General features: G+C 38.2%; 1 protein-coding gene across 1 annotated transcript in view; it reads left to right on the forward strand.

The window, feature by feature from the left end:
- The window catches only part of FHOD3 (formin homology 2 domain containing 3), a 687,613-nt gene that overhangs the window by 146,124 nt on the left and 532,274 nt on the right, over positions 1–9,215 (forward strand). The gene's annotated exons all lie outside the window — the stretch shown is intronic.

Raw genomic sequence — 9,215 nt, forward strand, 5'->3', positions numbered from 1 at the left:
CAGCAAACTTCTTGTTCTTTTGCAAAGGAAGGGGAATTTGTCTCCACAGTGGCTGTTGAAATGTACTGTTGGAAAGCAGCATTTCCGAGAGTGAAATAAAACAATTATTTTTTGTCACTTCTATGTGCCCGTCTTCACTAAGCTTATTGTAACTTTTGTCTTTTGTTGTAATAGACTTACAGAGAGGATATCAAAGGTCTACTTTGGCTATGCCATCTTTCTCTATCTGCTTAGCTAATGTAACTTAGGTTAAAAGACACAGCACAGTTACTGAAGCTGCTTTTTGGAAGCAGAATAAGACAGATACTTCCTTATATTGCCATATGCTTCACTGGTGGAATTGACCCATGGATCCAAGGACCTATGACCCCAGCTGTAAGGGAGGGAATGGGCTTCTACTTCAAGTCACAGCCATAGTAAGCAAAGAGTGGCATTGTACATTTCTGTCTGGGTACAAAATGTGTCCTTTATGGGATACTAAGACCCATGATATTTCTGAGTTTTTTTCTAAGTGACCTATTTGCTTTCAAAGAAGAAGTTCATCCTTCTATGTGAGATCAATAGCAGCAAAGATAGTTGTGGATCCTAACTTGTGAATTGTAGTGAATAGAGATGCTCAAGTACAAAGTGAATACTATGATAGGGAGTGTCTGTGAGGGAGTTTTCAACCAGATAAATTCATTCATGGCTTATAAAAAGCCTGACCATTTACATATTCAGTGATTTAAGCAGCATGAATCACCCAGGCTACCATGTATGTGAGTGGGACCATTCATTCACTGTTGTATGTTTGTCTACCAAGCAGGCAGTTAGGGTAAAACTTATCATACTTTTAGAAACAGTGATGTGCAGATGTAGCCTTGGACCACCTATTAAACTATGAACCTGTTTATCCCTGGTTTTAGAGATCATATTATGGCAGTTTAAAGCTAAGAGAAGAGAATGGAAGCAATTACAATTTGTGTGGTACCTACAGGGTTTTCATTCCTGAATAATGTAGCTTTTATGCATTGTAAGTAGAACCAGCTCTTGTTCTTAAATCAGGAATAGACTCCACAAATTGCTTGAATGAGGATTTGGAGGGAGCATCCTTATATCTTGGAATTCTCCATGTTCTTCCAGTTTAGTGTTTTGTCATTAAATTTAGACCAGAGTAGATGAATGACTCTGACTCTTCATACCAGCTGTGTACTTTTGATATGTTTTGATACATGAAGGATTTTCTTCTAACCTTTAGTTGTAGTCACTGGTTCAGCTAGGGCCATGCCAGACAGCTGGTTAGAGTCATGTGGTTAGTAGCCTGATGGCTTCTGGGAGCTGGACATCTAACAGTACACTTCAGTTGTGAATAATGGTTCCTCTTGTAGGGAGGACAGAGGTGCAAGGATATACTGGATATTATCCCAGAGAGTTTCTCTTTTCTTCTGACTTGTTCCTTTCTAGTCATCTTCTAAGTTCTTACTTCTTTTGGGTGTTGCATGGTCTATCATTGCCTCAATGTGTAATAGTCATAGTTGAAAGAAAAAACAATTGTGTAGATGTGTGTGTGTGTGTGTGTGTGTGTGTGTGTGTGTGTGTATGTGTGTGGCTGAGGGGTGGAGCAGGTTGGGAATGTAAAGGGGGTGGGCTGAAGAATCATTTAGGTTTAAAGGATGTTCACTTCATTTTTCATTTGGTCTATAGGTTATACATAAATCTGTGTAGTAAAATTGAAAATTTCTAACACTACTCTTTATTTGCTTTGTATTTACATAGATAGGAAAGATATCCAAAAGGAACACAGAATAAATAAGTTTAAGTTATTATGTTGTTAAAATATATATATTTTCAAAAATACGTGACTTAGCCGAATTATATAATATTTTTGGCAAGAATCTTCTTTTTTGTTTTTATTTTGTTTATTGGGATTATTAAATGTCAAGTGAAATTATTTTTCAAAGAAGAGAGTGGTTGGTTCCATTGGGCATTGTAGATTTGTTATAAAGTCTTTGGTTATTGTTGTTCAGTTGTTTACAGTTGTATCTGACTCTTCATGACATCATTTGGGGTTTTCTTGGCAAAGATACTGGAGTGGTTTGCCATTTCCTTCTCCAGCTCATTTTACGGATGAGGAAACTGAGGCAAACAGGGATAAGTGACTTGTCCAGGGTCATACAGCTTAGAAGTGTTTCAGGCCAGACTTGAACTTAGGAAGATGAGTCTTCCTGACTCCAGGCCTGACACTGTATCCACTGGACCACCTAGCTTACCATTGACTACTATAATAACCTCCTAATTAGCTTCTCTACTTCCCGTTTGGTCCCCTTTCTAATCCATCCTTCACACAGTGGTCTAAAACAGTGATCTGCAGTTGTAACTCCTTTTCTCAAAAAAATCTTCATTAGTTCCCTATTGCTTCTAGAACTTCTATAAACTTCTATGTTACTTCCATAAAAATCCTCAGCCTGGTATTTAAAACTCTCTATAGTCTAGCTGTCACCTAATTATCTATTCTTATTTCATATTCCCCCCTTCCCACATTCTTCATTCTGTTCAAACTGGCATGCTGGCTGTTCATCTCTTATTTTGATGCCTTTGCCCAAGTGGTCCCTGGCATTTGGAATTCTCATAGAATCCCTGGTTTCTTTCGTTTTTTTTTTGTTTTGTTTTGGCTAGGCAATGGGGTTAAGTGACTTGCCCAGGGTCACACAGCTAGTAAGTGTTATGTGTCTGATGCCGGATTTGAACTCAGGTCCTCCTGAATCCAGGGCCGGTGCTCTATCCACTGCGCCACCTAGCTGCCCCACCCTGGTTTCTTTCAAAGTACAATTCGGGATACCTCCTACATGAAGCCTTTCCTAATCAGAACCTCCCCACCCCCTCACTTGTCAGCTTTCTTTCCCTCCTTAAATTCTTTGTACTTATTTGTCTGTGTACATGTTCTTCCCCTGGTAGAATGTTATCTCTCTGAGAGCAGGAATTGTTTGGATTTGGTCCTTGTATGCCCTGCACTAGCACACAATGTCTTGCACACAGTAGGTGCCTAATAAATTTTGTTGAATTTAATGGAATCAAGCAAACCAGTTCCTTCCATCAGTGAAGTAAATAGAACAAAAAGGTCCATTGTCTGGCATGCACACTGCCACTTCCAAGTGTCTGGAATTGTGGGGAACTGGGAAGCAAACAAATAGCAGAAGAAAGTGGTAGTGGAAAAAAACCATAATCTGGCCTAAATGGTTTTCATCAACATTATTCTAAAAGGTCACACTATCATATTACCTTGTGCAGCTAAAGCCAAGGAACAAAGGAGAAGTTTGGAGCTGAGCAGGAGGATGAAGCAGTCATTGGGGTTGCATTAAGAGGATGTTTTGAATGCTGCTAAAGTCAATGGGAACTCAAAGAGATAGTGAAAAAAATGTTGTCATCAACAGCAAGAAGATGACTTAGGAGAAGGCTGAACTTCGGACTTGGAATCGATAATTAATTTTGAACAAAGGCCATGTTATACTGCCCAGGTCATGCAGCTGCACATTCTGTACTCTGCTTTGCGAAAAAGATGGAAATAAGAAAGATTGAAGTAGATAAGAGGCATTTGTTTAACGAAAACAAGTTTTGGGATATATCCTGGTGTCAGTACTTAATCTGTCCAGTGTTCAAACCCATCAGCATCTAAGTATATTGCAGAAATTAATCATAAATGATGAATAATTCATTAAGAAAAGACAAAATTATGCTGATTGTACTCAAGACTAGGTTAATAAAAATTAAACATGACCTGATCCAATAGGCAAGAAAGATACATGTATGGCGATAGGTTGGTAGGTGGTAGGCATATTCCTAAAGGTAACATGCTTATGAGGCTATTAAAAAAATCATAGACTTAAACATAAAAAGATGAAATGAAGTAGAATCATGTCATTCCTTCATTTGTGGAGGAGAGATGATTCTTTTTGTATTCAGCAAGAGAAGTAATTATTAAAAACAAGATGAATGTGTATGATAACGTGAAGTGAAATATTTCTATACAAAAAACATAATAAAAAGAAAAAATTGGGGAAATATTTATGACATATATTAGATAAAAAACTTGACATCTAGAATATATAGGGCACCATTAAAATTTATGAAAGGAAAATTTTGAAGTATATATGACCTAATGATATAGATAGTTTTCAAAAGAAGAAACACAAATTGTTAATAGTCACTCAAAATACTTAACCTATGGTCATTGATGTGTAAATTTAAACACCTATAAGGTGTCATCTTATATTTATCAAACTAGCAAAAATAATTAAAAGCAATGAAGCTCGTTATTGACAGGGTTATGGAGAATTAGGTACACTCAGTTTCTGGTATAATAATTTTTTTTTGGAGAACAGTCACAGCACCTAGTAAAAGTTTAAAAGATAATCATACTTTTTGACCCAATAATTTCACTGTTAGGCAGTTCACTGAAAGTGTTATAAAAAAAAACGAAAACAAGTTATCTGTTAAGAGATTTGCATAACAACATACTTTGTAGCTGCAAAACAATAACCTGGAAGTTACCTAAATATCTAACAATATGACTAAATTGGTAATTAACAAAATGCTTAATTAAATTAGTACATTGAGGTAATGGAATACTGCAGTGAAATTAAATCTAACAAGTATGAGGAATATAAAGAAATATGGGCAGACCTCTATGCAATATACTGAAGGAAAAATTACAAGTAGAACAAAATGAACACGAAAGAAAAACGAAAGAGAATGGACAAATGATTCTAATGGATATGGTGACTGAAAGGGTGTTATTTTTATAAAGGGCTATGAAATGTAAGTAATTAGAAAGCAAGCATTAAGTTTGTAAAAAATCATTTATAAAAATAAAAGGTACCATGTAGGAGATTCATGGTTTGAGAAGGAAATGAGCTAGTTCTATAGCAAGAATGAGGGATAACAGATGAACAACCCAAACTGGTTGAAACCCAAAGAATATGAGACCCAAAGGAAAGACTTCAATGTATCAAGTAGGTAGATCTCCATTTCACTTTTCAGCCAAACTGACCCCCTTGTTAGTTGTATAAGATTTCCATCCTTTTTTTCTGTTTCTCTGCTTTTGCATTTTTTCCATGTGCCTGGAATGCATTGCCTACTTTGGCTTCTTACAATTTCTACTTTGCTTCATGTCTCACCTCTTGTACCTCCTAAGAGTTACCTACTACATGAAGCTCTTCCTTGGCCCTCTTAATTATCAATGCTTTCTTCCTCTTCCATAAATTGTCATGTAAATGCCTATCTTTTTACATATCTGACTAGTATGATGTAGGCTTCTCAAGGTCAGGGACTATTTTTGTCTTTGTCTTTTGTATCCCCAGTGCTTGGCACAGTGCGTTGTACCAATTGGGTACGTAACAAATGGTTGTCGAATAGGATTGTCCCATCTAGTCCAACTCTTTTTACAGATGAGAAAATGAAGGCAAAAGTGATTAAAAGATTTGCCCAAGGAATGCTGGAATTTGAACACAGGTCCTTTGGCACCAGACCTGGTGTGCTCTCTGTCTGTTAAAGAACACTGTTAGTGCCAAAGACATAGAGACCTAGGGGATACTTTTCAGGGATAGGCCTGCCATCTTGCATGGCAAAGGGAAGGGTAGTTTAGTGGGTAATATTTCCCTAAGTAAGCAAATGCTTATCATGAAAGTAGTTGACAATAGGTTAACTTGTTAAGAAAATGGGTAAATTTCTGTTCCCAGTTAAGGGAGGTGAGTTTAGGGATGTTTTTCATGCTTTAGGTGTTGCCAGGATCTAGGTGAAGTCACCTCAGGGGTTGGACAGTATGGGTCAGGCTCAGGTGAAAAGCAGGAGGCCGAGAGGCAACAGAATGCTGTGGTAAGATTGTAAAAGCTTTGATTTTGCAGTCATAACACCTGAGTTCAAAATTCAGTTTTAGTGCTTAATATTACGGTCACCTTGGGTAATTTGCTTAAATTTTCCTTCTTACTCTTAGTATTTTTTATCTGTCAAATGTGAATTATACATAATATTTGTGTTATTTACCTCACAGGGTTGTTGGGAGGAAGAGAAACTCTAGAAGGTTGAATAAACCTAAATTACTATTACCCATTACCTTTTGGCTTTTCCTTGTACCTAAAAGAACTATAGACATCTCCATCTGATTTTCCTGTATATACGAGTTTGTAATAATGAACTTGATACTCTCATAAAAATTAGTAAAGATTAGCTGTTCTTAGGTACATAAAAAGGTTGTTAAGAAGATGTAAATTAACTGTTCCCACTTGGTCCCCTACCCCACCCCAACCGCGACTAGACAATCCTTCACTCCCTGGAGATTGTTGTGTCATGGGAAGGGTCTGTAGGGTTGGAAAGGAGGAAGGAGGTGGGGGTCTGTCCCTTTTCTCCTTTGTAAAGTGAACCAAGCTTCCTAAACTACTCTCCCCCTCTCCCAGTTGCTTTGTAGCCTTTGAGGGTAGGGTCTGGTGATACATTAGAAATCTCCCTAGCCTATCTCCAATTACTTCAAGGTTTGAAGTCTTTCTTCAAAGAGCTGGGTCTCCACAGTTCACCATTACCCTGAGGCTATAGTATACAGCTTTGGCAAAAAAGCCAAGTTACTAGACTTCAAATGTGCTAAAGCTGGAAGAGCATTGGACCCTGGATATCACAGAAGTAAAGAATCTCAGAGTTAGAAGGGCGCTCAGAGGCCATCCACATGAACAGCAATACCTTATACAATATACTTGATAGTGGTCATGCAGTGCAAAGACCTCTCTAGTAAGGAAGAGATGCCCATTTTGCAGCCCATTCCACTTTGGAATAGACCCAACAGGGTTAGGAAGCTTTTACTTCTTCAAACTTGAATTTGCATCTTTATAACTTCTACTCATTCTTCTTAGTTCTCTCTTCTGGGGCCAAGCAGAACAGGGGAAATCAAGATCATTAAGAGCCATCATAAAATAAAGATAAATAGATAGATAGATAGATAGTAAGTAACACAATATAAAAAAACAGGCCTCACCGCACTGGCCCCATTTCCTTTTACTTTTTAAGGGTTAGTAAAAAAGGTTACTAAAGGTTGTTTAGATTTGTGGGCGAGGAGAAGGCCACAAGCAGTATATATGGACTTTAACAAAGCATTTGGCACAGTCTTTCATGGTATCCCTGTGGTCAGAATGGAGAGATGTGGGCCAAATGATAAAACGTTTGGCTAAGTTTAGAACTGATTAAATGACTGAATCTCAAGAGCAATGATTAATGAATTGATGTTAATTAAGGAGAGGCTTCTAATTGAGTTTCCTAAAGATCTTTCCATGGCTTTGTCTCATTTAACACTTATATTAGTGATTTGGATGAAAGTATCATTAGCATGTTTTCCAAATTTGGAAGTGACACAGAGGTTGAAGAGACAGCTAACACACTGAACAGAATCTAGAATTCGGGATCCAAGTAAGAATGATGAGTTGGATCTAATAGGTTGCAATTTATCTAATTGGAACTTGAAATTTAATAGTGATTGATTTAAAGTAATAGATTTACAATAAAAAATCAACTGAAAAAGTATACAATGAAGAGCTATGACCAAACAACTAAACATGAATCAACTATGTGACAAGGTAGCTAAAAAGAACCTGACTGCATTAGTAGGAAGTAAATAGTGCTAATGGGCTTGGTAGAGCATAGCAGTAGCCTTTTATACTAGGAAGGCTGAGGTTTGTGAATTTCTCACATTTAGGAGTTTTGAGCTGCCATAGAGTTAAAAGCCATTGGATATCCTTACTGAGTCTGGAACCAATAGGGGGAGGCCCCTGGAGTATAGGGCTACCAGGCTGACTCAGGAGGAGAGAACTGGCCTAGAGTAAATCAAAGCCTCCATGTCAGTCATTACTGGGTTTGGGACTGTGGATGGCTTCTGCACCTCCTGCCTGAGTGAGTTAGAGTTGTTGTTGTTTTTTCTTTGTTCTCGAAGAGGACCATGACATCAGGAAGGTGATGCCATGACTGCAAGTGAATTGGCTTTAAGTGAGGGAGGGCTGTGCAGATTCATCAGCCTCACTTTCTCCTCCAGAGCCATTTGGGTCCAATGGCAAGATATAGATCAGGACGAGTGGAGATGGCCTTGGATGCAATGGGAAACCTTGGCCTTTTTAAGCTAAGGTCTTTCCTGTGTCTCAGTTTGACTGAGGCAACACCCATTCAATGGTAGGTAAGAACTGAGGCAAAGAATGGCCTCTTTCACTTAGTCAACAACAGCAAAAGAGTGAGATAGAAAGAACTAGTCTCAAAAACAAAAACAAATCCATAGCAAAAGAAAAAAAAAGAATGAGATGTTCCCTTGATCATATCACATTGGAAGATTGAATTCAGTTCTGGGTGCCACATTGTAGGAAGGACATTGACAATCCAGAGGAAGGTAGGAGGGTGAAAGTACTGGAGACTATGCCAAACAAAAATTAGTTAAAGGAACTGGCAATGTTTAACCTGCAAAAGAAGACTGAGGTGGCATATGTGAAGGTATTGGTTGAACTTGATTACCTCTGGGGTACTTTCCAGCTCTGATATTCTACGATTTAAAATGCTTTTTAAAAATCACAGTGACATAGTGGATAGAGACCTGGCCTTGGGGTCAGGAAGATCGGTTCAAGTCCTATCTCTGTTACATACTGGCTGTATGACCCTAGTCAAGTCCCTTAACCTGTTAAGTTCTCCAGGCAGCTCTCTAAGACTATAAATTACAGAAAAGATGTCCACCTGCCTTGGTAGAGGAAGTTTCTTATGAGGACCTCTCTATACCAATGTAATTACAGGCCTTATAAAAATACATATATGTATCCATCTACCAATAAACAAGAATTTATTAATGTGTCAGCACTGTGTCAGGCACTGTGGTGGGGATACAAATATAGTGAATGAAACAATCCCTATTTTCAAAGATCTCTCTCTTTCTCTTTTTCTCTTCCTCCTCCTCTTTTTCCTCTTCTTCCTCCTCCTCCTCCTCCTCTCTCTCTCCCCTTTTCCTTCTTCTCCTGTCTTCCTCCTTTCTCTCCCCCTTTCTTCCTCCTAATGTTTCTCTCTCCTCTTCCTCCTCCTCCTTTCTTCCTCCTCTCTCTGTCCTCTTTTCCTCCTCCTCCTCCTTTCCTCCTTTTCCTCTTTTCTCTGTCTTTTTCTCTGTCTCTCTCACTCCTCTCTCTGTCTATCTATCTATCTATCTATCTATCTATCTATCTATCTATCTATCT

The sequence above is a fragment of the Vombatus ursinus genome, unplaced genomic scaffold, assembly GCF_900497805.2.
Source record: "Vombatus ursinus unplaced genomic scaffold, bare-nosed wombat genome assembly UNPS02014791.1, whole genome shotgun sequence".
NCBI lineage: Eukaryota > Metazoa > Chordata > Mammalia > Diprotodontia > Vombatidae > Vombatus > Vombatus ursinus.